General features: G+C 38.3%; 1 long non-coding RNA gene across 3 annotated transcripts in view; it reads right to left on the minus strand.

Annotated features, from left to right (window-relative positions):
- LOC146545785 (uncharacterized) overlaps positions 1–10,407 on the minus strand; it is a 52,826-nt gene extending 42,419 nt beyond the window's left edge. For all 3 annotated transcript variants that reach the window (XR_014881043.1, XR_014881045.1, XR_014881044.1), the window contains exon 1: positions 10,287–10,407. This is a non-coding gene — a long non-coding RNA (uncharacterized LOC146545785). The remainder of the gene's footprint in view (positions 1–10,286) is intronic.
- Positions 10,408–23,909: the final 13,502 nt, after the last annotated feature.

Consider the following 23,909-nt stretch of genomic DNA (forward strand, 5'->3'; position numbering starts at 1 on the left):
CAAAAAAGACAGGGATCTCCTCAAAAAGAGTCCAGAGGAGGGTGACAAAGATTATGAGGGGCCTGGAGCATCTCCCTTATGAGGAAAGGCTGAGAGACCTGGGGTTATTCAGCCTGGAGAAGAAAAGACTGAGAGAGGATCTCATCACTATTTATAAATATCTAAAGTGCGAGAATCAAGTAGATGAGGGCTGACTCTTGCCAGTGGCGAGCAGCAATAGAACAAGGAGCAATGGGCCAAAACAGGAACACAGGAAGTTCCCGCTAATACAAGGAAGAACTTCTTTACTATCAGAATGATAGAACACTGGAACTGGCTGCACAGGAAGGCCACGTAGTCTCCTTCTCTGTAGATATTCAAGACCTGTCCAGATGCCTGCTTGTGGGATCTGCTGCAGGGAGCCTGCTTTAGCAGGGGTTTGGACGTGATGACCTCCAGAAGTCCCTTCCTGCTCCTACAATTCTGCAATTCTGCGAGGGACCGAAGAGCAGGAAGACAAGATGAGTAAAGGAATAAAAGGGGTTGGCCATATGTAAACAAGTTGCTGATGAATTCACTTCTCCAGCTACTTTTACTGCCCTTGCAGTAAAATCCATTTGGAACTATTTTTCTGGACAAGAGGACTCTCTGTGCAAGTGTGTGTTTGGAGGGGTGGGACAGCAGCTGTCTCAGGATGCTTGCATGTCTGTAGTGCTATGCATATTAGTGGGTATAAGCCAGTGTGTGAAGGTACAGTGAGTGTACTCACTACTTGGTTTGAGAAGTGCCCTTCCAAGAGCTCTGAGGAGTGAACAGGTAGCACACAGTGCTACATATGCATATGCCTTTCATTACCTCTCGTATAACTTAAAGGAGCAAATTTCTGAAGAGTTTGGACACCAATGCTGTAATGTGCCCCACATCCTCAAGTGCATAAGCACACCTCTTCCAAAACCACCAGCCCACTGCTATTGGCAAAGAGTGGCTGGGAAGAGATTGCTGAATCAGGAGCACACAGGCTGGCTGCAGAGGTCATGTAAAGCACTGTTCTCAGCTCTGATGAATAGTACTTCTGAATTTAAAGAAAAGTGAAGGCTTACAAAAGCTTCCAGGCTGAAGTGCCATTTCCAGATGCACAAAAAATTTTCACCCAGTGAGATGTATGTGTCCTTTTATATGCAAAATGCCATGAAAAAATAACACAGGCAGAGTATGTTCGGCCCCTGGGATCCCTTCCAGCATGTGTGCTCTGTTATTTCTGTAAGCCAAAAGGCATTACCTTCCTGATCTATGCCATACTGATTTTGCTCTAGGCTGTTAACTCTCGAGTCCCTTGAATATCAGAAAATTCTGGTCATTGTATCACAGAAATGTAACCTATTTATTTCTAAAAGCTTGGGACTAGGTGCTGAACAACACCACGGTGAATTTATAACAGCCGACTGAAGTTAGAGAAGAGTTTCATTTAAGTTAATGTAAATGTAATTAGAAACTTTTGCAGAGATTTCTGTTCAGAGAATGTGTTCTCTTCACACCAGTTTTCTATCAATTTCTTTGTTCCAGGCATATAATGAGCCAATAATTAGAATGTGAAATGATCACATTAAGATTACTGATTGCCAGCTGATCATGCTGAGACATTCCTATTACAGTCAGCAAGAAAAACTATCCTGCTATGTAACTCAGAAACAATGCCTCTACTCATACCAGAAGGGAAAGTAGAATTCAAGGAAAGTTGGAGTAGAAATTCTTTGGGAGTTCTTGTGGAAATGCTCAATATTGCAAGCAAACTATTACATAATTTTTCCTTTATGGACACTAAGTATCTGTCATATAATGGAAACCCTTGTGGCAAAACCAGCTTGTAACCTGACCTTTCACTTTTGCTTTTTCATCTTCAGCTTGACCTACTCACAGCCTCAGGATCTCTATATGAGTACACACACAATTCTAAAAATCCCTTGACATTACAAGCCTGTTCTCTAAATAATATATTTTTGCATGAATAACTCATGGCTATACAGGCTTGTATAGATCTTTACCTTGCAGACTAAAAAAAGCAATTAAAAACAAACACTGTAAGAAATAAAAGAAAAGGGATTTGTGGTATTTAAAATGTTATCTGTTTATAGAATACGTATGGGAATAGAAGTAAGGATTGGCTGATGAGAGTTTTGGCAATATTGGGCAGAAAAGGCAGGTGACTAGGAAACGTGTATTACAGCACTCTGGTGTATGAATTAGGAAGGATGGGTATGCAGCATGGACTGCAAAAACTGGTGCTGTCTCAGATCATTGTTCTGTCTTAGTAAATTCTGAGCCATCAGTTTGATTCCTTTAGAAAAATACCTCTTTTCTGTTAGGCATGTGGTAATTCTTGCAGGCCACAGGAAATGTTACAGCCTGTGCTCAAATCTTGGAATTTTCTTGGAAATTATCAGCTAGCATACTATGCTTACTTGCATAGAAGCTGTAGCCTTCTCTCCAACTTAACTACTTCCTTCTAGCCTCTTTTTTTTTTTTTTTTTTTTTTTTTGGTAACCTTTAAATACAAAGATAATACCAAATGGATATTATTAATCATCAATTATTTGTTTTTGTTTCTGTTTTTTTTTAATTGTTGCTGGCAGAGGACATGTCCCTGTATTTTGCATATATACATATGGTACAAATGCGAAATGTGGCTCTGTTTTCCTTCTGCAGTTTTTTCAATCCATTTTCTGGCTTTTTTTTCAATCAATTTTATGGTTTTTCTGACTTTCTCTGATTGATATTGTGTGACTGATAATGCAAAGAAACAAAGAAACAGAAATAAGTTCTGTGATGCAAACATGCAAGTAGGTAACGATGCTGCAGATGCAGCTTCTGCTATGCTGCCGATATTTTGACACCTCTGAATCCTATTTCTGCACTTCTTTTAGACATAAGCAGGCAATTTCTGATTCTAATTGCTACATAAATACATCCCTATGATTTCATTAAGCTTGTCACAAGTAAATTGAGATAGAAAATATTTGTTTAGCCAAATAAATTTCAATTTAGACCTTATTTACCAATGCCTATGGGAGTTATGCAAGCAAAGGGAAACAGAGATATAATGAAATGCAGGAAGCAATCAGTGACATCAAAGAAAAGCCTTCTGGAACCTTCAAACTTTCATGTGCACGTCCAGCTCCGCAAGTCTCTTTTAACACATTCTCAGTAGAGAATGTCAAGCTTTTGGACTCACAGATAAATGACATGACAGAGCACAACCTTTGCTTCTGAAATATTCTGCCCGTTCATTAAAAGAAACCTCCTGAATTTGGAGTAGAGCGTAGGAAGGAGATAAATGGGAAGAAAGACATACTATGAAGAAAAAGAAGAATCAAATTTATTTGTTTGCATTTTGAATGTATTTTGTATAGTGCTCTGCATTTCTGATGAGCCATTGTTCAGACAACTTATTGTTATTTTGTACTGATTCCTTTAAATAACGAAATTAAAACTGGAAAAAAGCAAAAAAAGCACTTGTGATCAGTTGAGTAGGTGACCTTATTTTCCTGACTCCTCTCTTTCCATACTCTACTTTCTAGTTCATTAAAGTTCAAAGACTATAAGAAAAAAGAGTCAGGCAGTAATTGTGGCTCGCATTTTCTTTCCTGAGCAAGGTGGTATAGGGAGTTATGTTACAGAGATCACTGTTCCCACATCAGCTCTGCAATTTGACTCTCATCTTGTAAGAAGGAATAGAAGACAGACGAGTGCTGTGCCAGAAATGGTACAGATGAATATCAACAGGATGTTGTAAACTGTCTTGGTTTCTCTTTATTTAATATGCTGAATTAAGTATCTATTTACAACAAATCTCCCAAGGCATGTGTGGTTCCTTTTCTAAATGTGTGAAACATTACAACTCCTGTGTGATTTCTTCATCTCTGAAAGTGGAGGGAGATGTGTGAGTATGTTTGAGCACACTGGGCAGTAAGACACAACCAGCAGTCAGGAGAAACAGTAAGAAATTAGGAAGATTATTGATGAAGTCTATATTTAGCCGTGAGGATCTCATCTCCTAAGGCTCCTTCTGGCACCAAGGGAGAGGTTTCCTCCAGAGACAACTCTCAGCAGGAGCCCAACTGGTGAGCTGGGAGCAGCCTCCCAAGCACTCAGTGAGGGGCAGCTCACTGGAGAGCCACCACCTGTGAGCAATTTTCCTTACAGGACTCAGCTCACACAGGTGAGCTCACACATCTCTCAGTCAAAAGAACAATCAAAGAACAGAAGGGCTGCATGTTACGTATTTGTCTGTCAGTAGGACTGTAATACATCTTCAAATATAAGTTAATTTGTTAACTCAAAACACTGCCTTTGAACATGATTACATGTTAATTTTAGTACGTAATCCACTAAATTTGGATAATTAAATGTACTTATAGACTTTATTCCCTATTTTGAATGATTACTATGATTTAATTTTAATTTCTTTTCCAGGGCTAATCTCCTCATGTTTTGAATTATCAATACCCTCAAACCTTGTTCCTACTCGCTAAGTCTGAATTAATACAGTTCTCCCTCCCTATCCATGCAAAACATCAAATTCCCAATTTCTCTGTATTCATTTTTCTTCCCTCCACCACATGCATTCTAATAAACAAGAAAGAGAGCTGCATTCAAGCAGAATCCAGACTGCTGCGATGGCAGCAGTGACAGTGACAAATTATGAGCGGTATTTTGGCTGCGTGTCTCAACTTGCCAAAGATGCACCAGCTGAACTGTGCTCCTGACAGCTGCCATGGCCTGAAAAGGTGAGAAACCACCAACTCAGAAACAGGGCACTTCAGATCTGATTAGTTCTGCAGCATTGGTGCTTGATTATGCCCATTTTTGTCTGGCTGAGCTAAGAAAATCACAATTCCCCTTCTCCTGCACTGTCTGAGCTGTTTGTTGGTGGTTCTGCTGTCAGCTACAGTTTCCTTAGAATCGCTCATGAAATCAATTCAGTCAAAACAAGGAGAATAATCAAAGAACAACTATTTAAACTCACCACACCCCCACCCCCTTCTACTTTGGATATAAATGAGTCAAGAGAGGCTTCACGTGTGCAGCTCACCACTGGATCTCAGTAGCAGTCTCCAGCGGAAGGTTGGTGATGAGGAGCTGGGTTCATGTAAAGGTCTATGATTGCAACAAAACAAGAAGCAGTGCAATTTGGCCACATACATTGCAATATCCATATCCTTTATATACTGCATCCACTTTAGAGGTCAAGGTTTCAAACTCAACCTCAGGCATTCAAACTTCATTATCTATGAGGACTGCAGAAGACATATAATGGGGCAGAGAAGTTAGTTTTGACTAAGATGTTTAGTCAAAACAAACAATCTGATTATTTATTTATTTTACCCTCCAAAAATGTGAAAATAAAACTTTAATTGTTACAACTGCGAAAAACCTCACCCATGACTCATTCACAACAGACACACCTACGTAAGATGGTTGAAAGCAAGGAGAGTATCTGTGAGAATTGAACTTCCCCAGTTGTCTCAGCAAGGCTTTATTCAGCTGCATCTGGATCACTTCAAGTTCATTGTGAATACAAATTCTGTTCCTCAAGCTAATAAGTAAAAATAAAAAAAAGCAGAGACAATATTTTACATGCCTCAGTAGGTACTGGAGGGCAGATACCATTCCTTACAGACAAGAATGAGAGATCAGAGGGAGGATGCGAGGCACAAATGAGAGAAGGCAGAGTTAAATGCATTAGGTCCAGAAAGTTTATACAACTTAACATAAACATTATTGTGTTAGTAATTTTGCATCACACATTCATATCAGTAATGGTCACATTTTTGCTGGACTTCCTGGGTACTCTAATCTTACACAGCAAATACTTCAGGATTGATTCTTGACCCTGCCATGGCCTTCCAGTAGCAAATCAGCCCAACCACTTATTTTCTCTATGATTCAATTCCCTTTATGAAAAACTGTTATGAAAAATGATGATAATATTACTTTCATGATTTGCATGCCATGTGAGTCTAAATGAAAGAATGGTAGCACATACACTAATAAAATATGAAGGAAATTGCTTAGTTTAAGGATACTAGGTCTAATTTCACATTTTGATTAAGGAAAAACTTACAGCAAAACTACATAATGCAATATTACTTCTAAAAACTTATGAATTTCTTACTTCAAGCATGACTTAATGGTTTGCAATGAAATAAAACATTACTAATCCCAATTAAATCTCTGCAATTGCTACTGATTCTATCCAAGCATTGTCTATAAGACCTCAGCTGTATAAAATACATTTATCTAAAAAGCCATTATTTTGTGAGAAACATCTCAAATATGTGCTTTCTTTCTAGCAGTAAAACACATTACAAAATGATGTATTTTTAGTGTGAACTGCATGCTTAGCATAGTAGAACAGCAGTAATGCTGACATGTCACATGCTTTGTGACAAAGAATCCCTGCAGTGTATCTCACAGAATCATAGAAGCCTTAGAGTTGGAAGGGACCTCTGAAGGCCTTCTAGTCCAACTCTCCTGCAATGAACAAAGACACCACAGATAGATCAGATTGCCCAGGGCCTTATCCAGCCTGGCCTAGAAAGTCTCCAGGGACTGAGCATCAACCCCAAAACTGTTTCTGTGCCTCACCATCCTCACTGTAAAATATTTTTTCCTTATATCTAACCTAAATCTACCCTCTTTGAGCTACAAACTGTGTCCCCTTGTTCTATCAGAGTCAAAGAGTCTGACACCTTTTTTCCTGTAGCTCCCCTTTAGATACTGAAAGGCTGCTCTCAGGTCTCCCTGGAGCCTTCTCTCCTCCAGGCTGAACAGCCCCAGCTCTCTCAGCCTGTCCTCATAGCAGAGGTGTTCTATCCCTTGGATCATTTTTGTGGCCCTCCTCTGGATGCGCTCCAACAGCTCCATGTCTCTCCTGTACTGAGGACTCCACATCTGGACGCGGTACTCCAGGTGAGGCCTCACAGCACAGAGCAGAGGAGCAGGATCACTCCCTCACCCTGCTGGCCACATAGCTTTGGATGCAGCCCAGGATATGGTTGGCTTTCTGGGCCACAAGGGCACATTGCTGGCTCATGTCCAGCTTCCAATCTGTCAGTACCCTCAGGCCATTTTCAGAAGGGCTGTGCTCAATATTTTCATTTACCAGTCTGTATTGGTAATGGGGATTGCCTCAAACCAGATGCAAGACCTTGCATTTGGATTTGTTCAGTCTCAATTCTATCCTTCTGCCAGTTTTAAATCTTGGATTTTTTTAACTTATTTCATTTTATTTTATTTTTAATAATAAGGATGTGCTGTAAAAGCATGTATAATGAATGCAGTTCTGCCCAGAGATATAGTGGATTCTTTTTTTGTTGTTGTTAGGTCATTCTGCAAATTGATTCAAGTGACAATTTTTCAATAACCATCTACGAATTAAGTAAGTGCAAGAGACAGATTGTCCAGAACAATCAGGTTAGTGCACTAACAGACACATAGGAGTGGAATACAAGATTGTATCAACTCTTCTACTCTTCTACTTAGAAACATTTTGTCTCTAGCAGTGATCAGCCTCTTAATATTAAAATTTAGTGAACAGTTAACACTATAATCTCCTCACCAGAAGATTTGTCAAATCTGCCAGTTAATATCAGCTGCATATCTTGCTCTATCTCAAATATAATGCATACTGGTTTTAAACAATATATGTTTGCAAAAGAGAGTTTTTTTCAATTGTCATTGCTCTTCTAGTCCCCACTAACTTTTAATTTCTGTTTTCATACTTATTAAGTATCCAACATGGATATCCATGGTATTATGCAAATGAGTGTCCTAGGTTAACTATAAAACATAAAAAACTGTTTGTTCTCATGAAAACTCAATTTATATTTTCTTTAAATTCAGCTAAATCTTATTGGCCTTCTTATCTTTTTTGTCAGGCTTGATTTCTATCAACTCCTCTCTCATCACTTTTCCCAGGCTAAATAACACGTTGATTTTGTTTCTCTTGATGTTACTTCAACAATCAGACTCTGTATAACAATTCAAAATCTGATTATATTTATTAAGGTCATTGTGAGCTACTTCTTTAAACACAATTCTGTAATAACAAATATTGTTGTCTTAGTCTAATACAACTTTTACTATAAATTAATACCCTATTTGCAGTAAAGAAAAAAGTAAATCATATTAGAAAACAGAATTTGCTTGACATTTGGACCAATATTTGTCCTGCATATGGGCAATAGATTGACTAAATTTAGAATAACATGGTAACTTGGGCTGAGACATACGTGAGCATATATTCATCCTGTATCCAGGGATAAAAATTTAAGTCCAAGGAAATATCATACTATCTGTGTTTTGATAGCACCTTGCTCTTACTGAGCCCAACACCTATAGAGGAAAGCTTTGCTGAATGCATATAGTTGCATTTTTTGGTTTTTGTTTTCTTTTTTTTTCTTTTTTTCTTTATTTTTTCTTTTTTTTTTTCCTTGCAGTATTTTACGGCAGTTGATTTGCATCACACTCTCCCGTATCTGATTTCTTTTGCAGTCCCAGCATGTAGGCACCTGTGTTTGGTATTTTGTTGAAGGAATGCATTAGCTGCTTTGCTTCTGGATGTCATGCAGACTCACTGGGTGGACATCCATGCATGCTCATCCAGACAGGTGTGGAGCTCTAGGAACAGAGGATGCTTCCCTTGCATGTAGGTGTGCATACCATAGAACAGCTCTGCTGCCTTCATTTAATTCTCTCCTAGTTCTGAAAGTACCATCATTCTTCATTGTATTTCTTTTTGGTTTAATAACCTCACCAGCAGCAGCTGTCATTTATCCATATTACCAGAGGGAGAATTAGGTGAAGAGGGTCCAAATGTCCCTGCCTTCACCAACAATACTGGATGCTTTTGGAAGCTACCTTTGGAAGCCTTCCCTGCTGATCAGAGATCTGTTGGTCAGCACCACCTTCCCAACCTCCCACAAGGCATCTCAGTTTCAATTTAGGTTGCTGACATACCAATGTGGATGTAACAGGACATGCTCAAAAAGTGAACTTATTCTCACTGTAGTCAAGAGAGACTTTTAGGACTCTATTCAATTGTCTAAATTTGGATATCTATTGCCATTGGAGATGTCTACTGGAGAGGATACTCTGTCTTCTATGCTTTCAATCATCTCTGCCAAACCTATGTGAACACTTCAGGCACTAAAGAGTACCTCAAAAGATACCAGGCCCTTTGCTTAGGCAAATTGCTTTTATGTACACATGGAGTGTAATGAGAGCTTAGATAACAAACACTTGTAAACACATTCATTCTGGAATCTTCAACTTGGAGATGTAACCCACATTTATTCACTGTAAAATCGCATTTAATAGATAAAGGAAAAAAAATCAGAAAATAAAACCAGGAAATGAACCAAGACTTGGTGTTTTCTGCTCCAAGGTCATCAGCCTCATGCTTCTCAGCTTCCTGAGAGCCCCTGCCCCAGCCCACTGTTGGCTGTACCTACATGCAGGAGGAGCAGAGATGAAGCCCTTTTCCCTCCCAGGCTGCAGCCAAGCTTCTGCCAGGGAAGCAGTCAGGGGGAGACATCTGTGTCAGTACTGAAGGCCTGACAGTTCTTCCACTTGCAATAATGGCTCCAGTAGTAAACAACCTTTTGCTAAGCAACAAGAAACAAAATCACTGGAGCATAGACCAGACTACAGTATATGCTGCCATTAAAGGGCCAATTTACCTGCTCAGATTCAATGTTTGTCTCTCACTTGTTCGTTGTCCTGTCCTTGATATGTCATATTGTGTCCTGTTTTCACATTCCTTCCTCTTTCCTGTGTATTTGTTTTTCACATGCGTACTCCCACTGTGTACTTCTTTTCAACAGTGCAATTGTGTTTGGCATCCCTTAGACAATTTAGTTCTTAACATGCTCCAACTGGCCAAGTCTGGATTTCTTATACAATCATCTGAAGAGTACAGCAACAATTCTTCCCCCTTGACAAAATATTGGCATCATCTTTTTTTTTTCCCTTATTTTTCTCTTTTTTTTTCCTTTAAATATTCCAGCAGTGCATAATGCCCCTATATATCAGGGCTCCACTGTATGAAACATGATACAAATATCATCAGAAATCACCTAGGAGAATTTATGCTAAGTTATCAAGGCTGAACTGTGTAAGAAAGGAACTCCTACTGCTTCAATTTTGCAAATGGAGAAAAAAGAGAAGAATGAAAATATTCAGGCACTTTTAGATAGTCAGGTTGAGGGACTATCAAAAGTGACTGACAAGAAATTTGGGATAGCTACCTGCTTTACTGTCCAAGGAATGAGCCTGTGGCACCTCTTGCATTTCTCTTGCTCCTCCTCCCCTGAGGTCAATAAGTTGTTTTCCCTGCAGACTCTGTCTCCAGAACTGTCTATGTTGCTAGCACAGCCAGCTGTAAATATTGATCAGAATATAAATGTTTCCTCTGAAATGCTAGCCTCATTCAAATTCAAATATTTCCTATTTCCATGTATCTGCATGGAATAAATACTGTTTCGAATCTCTCACACAGAAAAGCAAGACTAGGACTTTAAGAGTATTAAAACTCTCCCATCCAAAACTTTGAGTTTAGTAAAAAAAGAATCCAGATTCCTATTCTTTTTGGAATTAATTTGTTCACCAGAGGACCAAACCGAAGCATGGCCTCAACTTTTGCAGAGGGTAGGCATCAGCCAGCTATTAAAAAAATGTTACCTGAAAGGTTTTTGGCACAAATTCCTAAGCCTACTCAACTATAAGTACTTGAGTATAATAATGTAATAAAAAAAATCAGTCTGGATTTTTCAAGATCAGTCATATCACTCTAGTTCCCTCTCTCCATGGAGTAGCAAGTTCTAGTGGATGGGATAGAAATAGCAGAAAGGTACATCTTGGCTTTTCTAAATCTTGTAGCACAGTCCCTGCAACATTTTCACGTGTGGATTTGGAAAATGCTGTTGAAGGGGACTCATCAAGAATTTGCTTTCAAAATGGAAGGCCCCGAAGAACTGGGAGACCCTGCAGAGATCACTCCTCATTAATACTCAACATAAATGTTAACAATGGGATGATGGGAGGTAATCCCTTACAATTTGCAGATAACAGTAAGCTGAGAAACGCAACATGCACTTCAGTGGTCAGGAGCAGAATTAGGAACTCTAAGTTAGAGAACTAGTCTTAAATCAGTACAACGTACATAGCTTAATAATGCCAAGTGAAAGGTTCTCAGGGAAGAAATCAAAAATAAAGTTCATAAATATAAAATGAGAAAAAAGCCGTGTGGGTAACTAGCAACACTGCAAGCAAAGCTTGGAGCATGTGGGGGATAAACACAATGTGAGTCTGTGTTTGAGATGCTGTCACAGGAGACATGCTTCATTCTGAAACCTCATTACGTACAAGACATTGCTAGTTAAATATTAACAGGGAGATAATTATTAATGTCCTGATAGCTATTACACAAATGGTAGTCTCAATGACAAAACTGTGTCCCAGTTTGAAAAACATCATTTAAAATGTTATCAAGAAACTGGAGGAAATGTCCTAGAAATGGACAGAAAGGTGATTTAAAAAACCTTACAGAAAAAAATATGAAGAAAATATTTGGTTTAGAAAAGAGAAGACTGAGACAGGATATTATAATCATGCTAAGATTTTTGAGATTGTTTGAGCAATGAAGAAGTGTTCTTAATATTCTAGTGATAAAAAAAATGAGTAATTGGCCTTATTCATTACAAGAAATATGTAGTTTAGATATTGCAAAAACTTCCTTGTTGTCAATATGTTGGACTAGTATGCACTGGACTAGTTATCTCTGAAGGTTATAGAATTCCTGGTACTGGAAATTTTGAAGAAAAGCTTCAATTAGAGAAATATCTGTCAGAAGCAACGCAGAAACTGGGTTTGACCTTGTTTTCAAAATGGAATCAATGAAATTCTTAGGTATCCTTCCAGCTTTTTGTTTCAATGGAGTCTATGATTACTTTCAGGGCTTAAAGAAACCTCTCAATGTAGGATATACAGTTCATACACTTCATCAGTTAAAACAAAATTTAAAAAAAGATCAGATACATTCAGGAAAAATGTTTAACATCCACTCACCAATATCCGTGACCTGTGTCACTGATATCACTGATTTTTATTTTGGATCAGTTTGCAGCATTTTCCAACCCCACATGCTTATTGCAAGTCTTTGATACACAGTCATTTGCATCTTTTAAGGACCACTGGTTCATTGATTTATGCCAATTCCCATCTGTTCATGCTTAACTGGTCATTGTCTTGAATTGTTTGCCCAGTCACAGTGGCACAATTTATTGAAATATGATTTCAAATGGACATAGCAGCCGTGACACATAGTTTTGAATCAGATACCTTAGCGTAACCAGTTATCACTAGTTGTCTCTCCCTAGTGGAAAGCAAACTTAAGAAAATTCGAGCTCATGTTGAACTCCTGAACTCCCCATTTTCATGTGAGCTTGTACTTAGCTGACTACTGAAGACTAAACAATACCTTGTTATTCGCCCTTGACATTTTTTGTATAGGTCAGAACTATAATTCTGGACACTTTGAATAATTACAGCAATGAGAATGTTCCCTGAAGTTTCTCTCTTAAGTAATTGAAAAGTTACAGCAGAAATGAAAATCATTTGTTTGGAGAAACTGAAAGAAAAATCTTGGAGAGTTAAAAACAGCAGAGGATTAGTGATGGGAGAACATTGATTGTACACAATAGTAGAAGAAACACTTGTTGAGACCAACTGAGCATTGAAACTGTGTTCTTTGGAAACAGAACATTAAAGAGAGCTCAACCTAGAACACAGAAAAGTCAAGGTAATTGCCTATTGATATTAGTGTTTTGTTTATTGCATACTTGTATCTTGCAGAGGGACTTTTCTGTTACACTTTTTTGTTTTTTTCATTGCAAGATATTACTTGTAATGTCTTACACCCTGAGTAAACAACTCACTGGTTAGAAATCTGAGAACTCTGGCTTTAATGAGGATGTATCTTCATTTGTCTTTTCAAGGAGGAGCTGGGCCAGTCTAAGTAAAGTTTTGTGTTGCTAGGCATCATATTGGATGGGGACAAACATCTATAAAGGATATACAGTGTGCTGTGCAAGTTATATTTCCCTTCATGAGCTCATAATTTCTCAAATCTCAATTTTCTGAACTCTGAAAAAAATAAAAAGGGATCATAGCATAAGAAAGCTGGCCAGATGATTTTGCTGTTGTGTGAGTACGTTAGAAGGTCCAGACAGCTAGTTTGCATTTTAAGGAACTAAATAAAGAAGAAAATAATGATTTACTTTTAGGAAGCAAGTAATCATTTCCTAATTTAGAACAATATGTAAGCACAAGTTTAACTTCCATTGGAAAGTAGATTTTCACTTGGAAATGAGGAAACAAATCAATTTACCTAAGAAGCTAATATAAATAGCCCACATAGTTCCATCAGGTGACTGTTTCTCATCGCAAGTATTTATGTATGGATAAATGCTTTCATTTTTAGCCAAGAAGTTTCAAAATTTGGTATGCTTGAATGTGAAAATGATTGTGCAATGTGATTGTGAATGTGAAAATCATAATACTATGAATAGACCATAATAACTGTGATAAAAATGTAAAACAATGTTTATTAGACTTCATAAGTAAATGAGGGCTAAGATCTTTTGAACTTCTAAGCATCCCAGTGAGATAGCTATAATTCAATATCTGGCTGCTTTACAAACTTTGTAAAAGAAGACAAAACCTTCAAAATCTTTCCCTCAAAGTCACTAGGAGAAAAAATACAGAAGACATCAAAGAAAATAACAAGAAGTCATTTTTTTCTGGATGAAAGTAAAACTGGTTATCCAAAGTGAGGGAAGAAAATGAGGCAATAAAGTGAGGTGAATAATACTGAAGATAGCAAGATGTGTTGAGAGTGATCTAGAAGTCTTCCTCTGCTTAAATAGCAGTATCTGCTCAGTTTCACTGACAATAAGATACTCATTAATCCTGTCCAGTTTGCAGGATAACAGCTGGAAAGAAATTTCATCACTGACAATAGTAGTTGATAACCTCCATTTTCAGACTGTGACTGTATTTAAAAATAAAAAAAAGAAAAAAAAAAAGAAAAAAAAAAGAAAAAAAAGCTTCAAAATCCTCAATATCTGAATGGAAAACTGAGTGCTTTGCTGTTGCTCATTGCTATCTAAAGTTCTTTGAAGTTTCAAAATGCCAGATTTCAGTAAGAAAATAACAAAATGTCCCCCAATTCACTGCAACTCTAGAATAAAATGAACATTACAGAGGTAATTCTGAAAGCAGCAAGCCTTCATCCTGTTTGCACATTACTTTCATCTACCAATATCTATCCTCAGTATCTATTCAAACACGAGCTCCCCCAGCAAAGGCTGCCTGCCTCCTGTGCTCCCTGCTGCATGCTCTCAACAACCATTCCATCGAGTATCATCTGTAGCTGCTGAGTGGAAAGAAAAGCAGCTAAAATCAGTATTTAAGTCAAAATTTTAAGTTGTTTATCTTGAGATGTTAGGCTACCCTTGCAAAGACATATAGTTGATGATCTCACCAGACTTCTTTCAGGCAAACATTTTGAAATGGGAAGATAGTAATGACGGGCTTGCATGCAGCCACAAGGAACCTGGCACCCAGCAAGAGACCTTTGGAGCTTTTGCACTGTCCAAGTAGGGGATCTCAGGTCCTCATTGTGAGTTTTGGTGCATCAGACGAGAAGCTACAGCATTTTGGCATCTGGAGCAATGTCCTGTCAGGCACACGGCTGCTGATATTCTACCTACAGATGGAACCCCTAAATATTCCTAATCCAGGTTAGCTGGCTTTTAGTGAAAGCCAGTGAAACCTGGTGAAACAGAGTGAAACAACAGAATGCAAAACTGGGATTCTTAGTTTGGCGATAGAAAAGAAACCCTCATTCCCATTCAACAGATGAAGAACAAAGGCCTGACTTCAAAAAGCATTATTAATATCAAATGCCCAATGTGATTGTCATGTAAATTGCACAGAAATCAGGCACAGAGAACTTTCCTCGGGGTTCAGTAGGCATTTGATAAAATAAATCACAGCGTACCAGATTTCCTTATGCTGTCTAACTGAAGCCATCACCTCAGCTAACTGGATTTTCTCTACTTTCCAAGCCTGACTGTGGAAAAAATTGTGTGAAAATTGATTAGGTTAGAAAAACTTGCATGAAATAAATAATAGAGAGAAATAAACTGCATAAGAATGGTAATCACTTAGATACTATCCCTGTTAAGTAGGAAAATGAGAAATCCTGGGTATCATTTCCTAAAAGAAATTAACTGTACACACAAAATAGTTATTTTCTGCAGAGCAAATGACACAATGGGCACACTACAAACTGGCATAAGAAACTGTGAAATCCATAAATAAGGCAGATGCTGTTTTAGGAAAATCAAAGATTCTATTTAAATGTAATTAATAGTTAGCACTAAGTGCTTGCACTTTTGTTATTTTAAATAATTTATTAAGATACATTTAATGATTTATTAATGATAATTAGTGATGACATTTATTCCTACCCCAACATATTTTTTCTTTGCTGAATTGAGATCAATTCATTATTTTTGAATTTTATCTAAGTGAGTATTGTAAAAAAAAAAAAAAGAAGAAGAAGATCTAATTTACTACATTTGAATTAGATCAAGTGTGTAGTAATAGGGGCCCTGAACTACAAAGCTGTTGAGGAATGTAGCTTCTGTTGAAATCAGACTACATGAAGGCTGCATATAAAGTTGGAAATGTGTAGGTCACTTTGGGAAAGTTAACAGAAATTCTAAGTAATGTTAACAACCCTTTTGAAGTGCTAAAAAATCAAACTGCCAATTTTTAAAAATCCATAAATACAGACAATAACTTATTCTAGACCTGCCAGCTCCAACTCATTTAATTGGAAAACCTCCCAAACACTAACAGAAATTTTATCCATTCCTGACATAGGTGCTAGAGCAGAATGACATTTGGGAGCTGCCAAATAACACAGATTTCTACTGCTGCCATTGAAAAATGCATGAGACTTTATGTATGCAAAGGTTCCTGTTAACCAGCAGGAAAATAGTGCCGCTGCTTAACTAACCATTAGCAATCTTATTTTACAAAGAAAATAATTATGACAGAAAAATGACCTACAATGTAAATTGTGCTAAGAAAGCAAGCCCTTTGTTTGACTGATATGAGTTTAAAAAGATTGGTGTCTTCTAAAAAATTCCAGTTCAAAGTCCATAGTTTTTAGGGGACAGTAAGAACACTGGATATAAACATGCTTGTTTATATAGACAAGCAAAACACTAATTTTCTTCACTCTTTCATGCAATTACCAAAACAATATAGTCAGATCACCAGCAGTAGATGCATACTGCAGCTATGATGGTTATCTATTATTGATGGAGCCTAAGACCTAGTGTTGGAGTGTCTGAATCAGAGTGACAGTTTCTATTCCTAAGTCAAACAGCTGTAGAAGGTTGTCTATCAGAAACTTCAGTCTGTCTTCAAGGGAAAGCAGCTAGTGGTGGATTAACATCTGCCACAGGCAACACAAGATCTGTCTTCACATTCATGAGAGTAGCAGAGGGGCCAGAGCGTTCTCCATACGAAGACTTCTGTTCTGAAGCCAACAGAAATTTCCATTAAGTAATAGTTCTTTTGAATTTCTGATTACTGGCAAGAATTTGTTAATATTGATGAGAATCCATGTCATACAGACAGTGTAACTTACAAATGAAATACCATTTCTTTGTGACTTTATTACCTTCTCCTAATCACTGGTTATAAAGTGACAGACTTTAATTTCAATGTGATGTTTAGATGCTAATCATCCAGGCTTAAGCACTGTTATAAGGTAATAGCAAAACTCCTTAATATTAATTTCCACAAAATTCAAACTATCTTGTCATTGCACTTTAGCCACCATTTACTAAATGCCTTTGGTTATATAGCAGCTATAGTTACTGTTGTATCATGTCACTTTTATCAAGCTGGAGAAATTTTTTGAACAGTCACATGTAAAAGCATTTTACTTCTTCACAGTTTTATGCCCAAATAGTGGTTCATATTTTCTGTTTCATAAAAAATGAAGAGCAACATCAAAAATACACTACAGTGAGGACTAAATTGAGTTAATGAAAAGTTCTCAGATGCGACAGCTCCAGTGGACTTGGTTAGAAAGGTTGGTACAGTCATACAAAGAACATGTACATTATTAACCCTTAGAAAGCTTTTCTGAGAAACATCTCTGTGACAACAGTCCAGCCTGGAGTTTTCCACCTGACCCTAAACTTAAGTCCCACAGAATCCTCCATCAAACTCCCTGGGCTCAGATAGACAACTTAGTAAGTTTCTCTTCTTTCCCATCTCTAGCAAGCTCATACCATGCACACCTTGGGTATACAAGCATCTAGTAGTCTTTGTTAAGTCCTTCAATTCTAACTGATTTGGATCACAATGGGCACAGATTTCTCTGTATCTTGTGTTAAAAATCCCAGCTTACTGGATGTCTTGGATTCTCCAGGACCTCTCCAGTGGTATTAGAGGTTTATGTGAATTATTTCTTATGACCTTGTCACTGGGCCTTTACCCCCAACAAAAAATAAAACTTTTCCAAGTAAAGGAGCCCAAGAAATGTTGAATACACTGGTTTCTGTGCAGATCTGTGCTGCTTGCAAACACAAATCAGGATCACAAGAGCTCATAGAGGTGAAAGCTCAATCCCTAGCATAAGTACTACAATCATTAGCAGTACTGGGGGCATTGGAGATAACATGCTTTAGATGCATTTCTTGGATCTGGACTGACAGTTGACTTTGAGGATGGAAAAATGCAGATGTATTGCACAGTTGTAATTCAGGCAGACTGGTGGGGGAAGAACCCCAGCATTGGATCATGCACATTGCTCAAAGCTTTTCCTGAATATCTCCCAGTGTTAGAATAAACAGTTATTGCCATTGTATTAACAACTGCATTCTCAAGCACCTAATTCCTTCAAGAATATTCCTAAGGGGAGTCACACGGTAATCTTGAGCAAATTAGGGCTTCTGATTGTTGCACTGGGCATTTTGTAATCTTTTTGCAGCTACTCTGTCCTCCTTGTTTTTACAGAGACTTAGGGTCACAGGAAAAACTGAAGTAAATGTCAGGACAATTGTAGCCACTCAGATGGTTTAGCCCACATTTTTGCTGCAAAACAAGAGTCTTTTTGTATTTTATGTGCGTGGATTTTAAAGACAAATGCATATACATTCTTGTTAGGGAAGACCAGAATCAATCCTCACTCCTGTAGTTCAACCAATAGGTTAGGGCGCATCAGGTTTGTACCACATTCCCACCTAGTGATATTGTATTTTGAATTGTGTTGGTCCCTGGAAGTTGTGAAGATGCTTCTGATAAGTTCTTTGTGATACCAGGCAAAGTGTCATTAGGAACATCAATAATCATATATAGGAAAAAGTAGACTCATCCAATTGGTGATAGGATCTCTGGCTATAGAACACTCCTTGTCAGGAAGCAGTCTTCATCCAGGAGACTTTCCTCCTTTGGAACTATAGCCCAAGGAGGTATGGACCCTGGCTTCACCCCTTCTGTCACGTGGGATGCACAGGTGAATTGCTTACACCTGTGGTTCCTAGGTTAGCCATACCCCTTCACAAGGTGCCCAGTCTTCTGTTCAGACTGTAACATAACAGTTTCCTTACAAATTGTATTGCTGAAATGATAAAACATGTATATCCAGATGCTTTAACCTGAAAATTGAGTTGAGCTTACTTCCTAGATGAAAGCTTTACAATTTGGGCTCCAATACATAATTTGGGGAAGCAGGAAAGGCAATGTCTCTTTCTCTTGACAGCTTTTACAAGAAAATGGTATGGAAGCCAGTAAGTGCTTTCTGGGGAGTTTGATCTTCATGGAGTGGTAGGCAGACTTTGAAAATCTGTCACAAGCTGTAGAACTGGCTGTCAGAAATTGGTTCAGTAGTCACAGTAGAAAGATGATGACAGGGAATCTGTGGGGAAAGAATAACAAGAGAGAGGGCAAGAGGGGCAAGGGGCTGATGAGAAAAAGGTGTGGAAAGTTCATGGGGTTATGGATAAGTAAGCTGAAGGGAAGAAATTAGAGGGCTGAAAATAGCCTTGCAGAAAATCTACTTTTAGGATGTGAAGCCCAGGCAAATAGGCTTGTATAAGGCAAACATGCTGACTGAGTCTAGGGCAGTTACTCTGCCTTCCGTATCCCAGCAGAAATGATCACACAGTGGGAAGAAAGGCTGATGTGTTTGTGCACACTCCTTCCTAGAGCTGAGAGTGAAGACCAAGAACCTCAGTGTTGACCACTTCTTTAGTGCTGGATTGATGCTCAATGGAAACTACGCCATCTCATATTTTGCTTATCCCAATAAAAATGTTCCCTTGCTCCTACTGTCAGCTGCTTCAGAAGTTTAAATAGTGGATCTTTGTAATGATTACTAAAGGTCTACCCTGTGGGTTGCTTTTTCTCCAAAAAGTGTGATTGTGAGCTTCATAAATAAAATACAAGCAGCACTTATGCTGGTGTTGTCTGTGTGTTAACACTTGACCATGGGTTTTTAATTTATTTTTTGTGTGTGCATGCAATAAATATTATAAGGATGTAATTAATGTCTATTGAGTTATTAATTGTCTTGTATATCCAAGAAAGTCAATTTGCTCAAGAAAAGGTCAGAAAACAGGCTGCAGTGTTTTTCTTCTGCCTTGTGACTGAGCAGAAAATGTTTTAAGATTTCTGCAGATCTAATTAAACTCCAAATTCAAATCTACATTTTAAAAAGGTGGATTTTCACAGGCAAGGATACCAACTTTCTAATTAACCTGCACACAAATATGCACAGAGAAGAGGATGGGTAATGTTTATCAAAATTAATGTGATTAAAGGTCAATTTCTGTTTCTCTGTTATGAAATTGCTTCCATAATCCAGTCACAAATAAAATTCTGCTTACGAATTTTATTGTATTAATTCCAAGCAAGGAAAAATAGTTTGTTTTTTCCCCCTAATAGTAGATAAAAGTAGTTTTAAGGCAGGTCCAGCACAGCAAGTGGCAATTGAAAATAATTGTTACTCACTTATACTATGTCCTTTCATACTGACAAGAAGTATTAATAATGAAAATTCAAAGTCAAACTGTAATACCTTTACAGATTGATAGCCAAATGGGTAGAGTTTTCTGGAACTGAGAACACTCGGTATTTCATAGGACTATCAGACTTACCAAGCAAAAAAGATCATTCTTATCTTGATATGAAGCAACTCTTTTATTTCTATACATTCTCTATTGCCCAACTTCCACTTTCTTATGGCTTGCACTTCCCAAAACCTCAGTGTTCAGAATCATAAGCTGTACTGTTGGGCTCTCCATCCATTTGTGGGTGCTGCTGGGAGCCACCTGGACAGAAGTATAGTGCCAAGAAGAGCAAAAAACAAAAGGAAGAACTTAGATCAATGAAATAGCGGAGCTAGATGACAGGAGTCCTCTGCTCAAAGTACTCAACAAAAGCCCTTAACTTTAATCCTTTAAATTCTTAAGCCATCTGCTTAGGTAAGTAAAGCCCTGGCAGACAAACCGTATGCAGCACTTCTCTGACAGTAGCTGGGTTAGGTTGCTATTCTCTTCCTATGCCAGCTTGAAAGGTCTCTAGAACTCCCCATCCTTGGAGGAATCCGAGACCAGGTTGGATTGAGCCCGGGGCGACCTGATCTAGTGGACTGCAACCCTGCCCACAGCAGGGAGATTGAAACTAGATGATCTTTATGGTCCCTGCCAAACTAAGCCGTTCTATGATTCTATGAACTTCATACAGAAGCTCAGCTAAACTTGGAGGGTACTACTGAGGCTGAGAAGCTAAAACAAGCAAGAGCAGGAGCAGGTGTAGCCACAGCATGAAGATCTACGCTTTGTTCCACACAGACCCTAAGATGTTGCTAGAGAGGAGCAGGACATGCTCTACATCTTCCACAGCTCCAGATCTGGGAACACTTTCAACAGTCTTTGCCTCACTGATACTCTCTGCTGACATACAGAGCTCAGATTCTTCTGCCACATCCCCTAAGGACAGCATCACCTCCTCTGTCAGACACAGCCATGGGGAAAACTTTGCCACCTTCTGCCCATGGATAGGCACCACTCATTTCTAGCACATCATGGGAACTGGAAGTAGATAGAGTCAAGAAATGAAGTCTCAAAAACAAACAAGCAAACAAACAAAGAAAACATATAATTTCCTCTCTACAGCAAATTTATGTTTGTTTGATCACTTCACTTCTGGGAATCGTCTGGGCCCCAGACTGACCTTGGTCTCCAAGCAATTAGTCAGCACTGAAACAGATTTGCCACTTTGCAGACACAGAAGGAAGAAAATTTAGCCACCTTCGGGAAGAGCAGAAGCTCAGCTGCAGATTTGGAAATGCCAGTATTAGCCTTAGGCACCTAAATAGCTGTGGGGATCTGATCCTAAATTGCAGTCCTTTCCACATAATAATAAATACTGCTTGAACTTTACCCTGCAGTCATAGGGAATGGTTGTCACTACAGTGCACGTGCTTGCAAGCTCCAAGAGAGCTGTGGGTGCTACTTACATTTAAAAAGTCTGTCTTATAACATCCCCCTATCTTTTGAGATCCAAAGTTATTATGTGGTAATGTCTAGCTGTTTGTGAAAATACAGTTCTTCTGTTTGCCTTAAAATCTTCGTCAAAGAAGTCATAAAGCACAGTTTTTTTTCAGTAGTGGCATACCATGAAATTCAGTATGGTTTCCTGAGGAGAATCAGGTTAAAGAAATACTGTCTGTGGGATTTAAGTTGTATTATAATTATTATGTTAATTTTGATAACGAAGTAGATAGAAAATTAACTAGCAGCATTGGAAATAGAAAACAAATCAGGCTTAATTGCACTGCAGTTCCTTAGTGTCAGAACAGCAAAGTAAAAACAGATTTGCATTTTAGCCAAGGGAATTCACATTTCATGCTAAAACAGCAGCTTTTTCTCCTCTGTCATATCCTGCTTCTTTAGAACTTAAGTCACACTGCTTGAGAGTGAACTTTGTAGCTTTGGAGCATCAATACAGGTTTTGAGTAAAAAAGAACTATATGTCAGTGATGAAACTGTGGAATATTGTACCATACAAACAAAAAACTGTATTTTTTTTTTTTTCTGAAAATGCAACATGCTGTAGAAATGATAACAAAATTCAAAGCAGATTCTAAGTGGTTTAAGTAGCTTGTGGGTTTGTTTCTGCATATGAACTGAACAGTGTTGAATGTAAATGTCCACTCTGATTTCTTCTCGATTGTTTTAGCGCTCATACTCTTCATCGAGACCTAGTTGTAGAATCAGCTATGTATCTATAATTTATTAGTGAACTGAATGAACTAGATTTCTCCATTTCCGGAAACGCAGAGTGCCTTCCCTCCATTGTCTCAGTGGGAGTTGTGGAAGTTCAGTGCATCAGTGTATCTCATTCTTACTGCAATTTGAGAGAGTTTTGTTGTTACTGTTAGGTGGGATTTTAATTCTTTCTCCCCTTTACAAGAACAAGATAAGGTTCAAAACTCTTGTTCAAACACTGGAGAATGGTAATTTTTGCTATAATTCTTGCTAATAGGGATGCTGATATAGCAGAAGCTAATGTGAAGTCAGACAGTCACACTTTCATAAATCATTCATGTAGTAAGCAGCTGGTGGTGCAAAAGTAATAGCACCCTCACTGCTACCCAGCTGATAAAGCCCTTTTGTCTTCATTGCTGAATTCCACTCAGCTCTTCAGACCCTCAGATCAGATGAATATTACCCCAGTGAAAAGGCAAAGAGAAATAAAATAACCTTGAAATACACAGCAAAAATGTCAATAATTAATATATTCATATTCCCTGTTATCTTTTATTGCAGCACAAAGCCTGAATTGCGGTTTGAGGTCAAAACACAGAGTAGGAGATGGAGTGGGGGTGGAACGAGCCATGGGAGATTCTTAAAATCCATGTTGTTCACGCAAGCATGACAGCTCCCAGGTGGCAGGTACTTATTGTCTCTTCTGCAGCTTGGGAGAAGCTGCACCAGCTTGGCTTTATGATCTCTACGCAGCCAATACATATACACTCCCAGAATGAACTTATGACCCAGTTGACTCAAACACCAGCCAGCAAGAATTTAAGACGTGTTCAGCATCCGCATAGAAAGGTGAAGTTACGAGGGGATGGGTCCTCCACTCTCCTTTCCTGGACTTCTTCCTGACAGCAATTGTTTGAGCAAGGGGAGAGAGGATGGACAGATAGATTCAACAGCCAGAAAATAAATAAATAAGTGCGTATGAGTATCGGAAAAACAGAAACAGCAAGTGGAACAAGACAGCAGCAAATCTTTGGTCTTGTATTTTGTTGGACCACTCCAAAAAACCAGTAACAAGACAGTGTGACAATTCTTCCTTTTTCATTTGATTGAAATGGTCAATAATTTTAGTTACTTATAAATTTTTGTCTCAAAAAAATATGCTACTCAAAGGATATGAAAGACTGGTTTACAGAAACTGTATAGGGAAGCTTCTGGGGATTACTGAAGCAAATATTGCTACTTCAGATGTCTTTTACACTTCCTCTGAGACCTGACCCTTTTATAAAAATTAAAAGGTTCTTGTCTGTATGGAAAGCACTGACATGCAGGAAGGGAGTGAATAGGTGGCCTGAAGCTTTAGCCATTATCCCTCTTAATTTTGGCTGTGTATCAAATGAAAGGAAAATGCACACACAGAGCACTGTGGTCAACCAAAGATCTCAGTAAACGAGAGGCAATGATAGCAGCCACCTCTTCTGTCCCTCTCAGAGAGCTCTTTCTTTCTTCCTG

The sequence above is a fragment of the Meleagris gallopavo genome, chromosome 1 (assembly GCF_905368555.1).
Source record: "Meleagris gallopavo chromosome 1, MGAL_WU_HG_1.1, whole genome shotgun sequence".
NCBI lineage: Eukaryota > Metazoa > Chordata > Aves > Galliformes > Phasianidae > Meleagris > Meleagris gallopavo.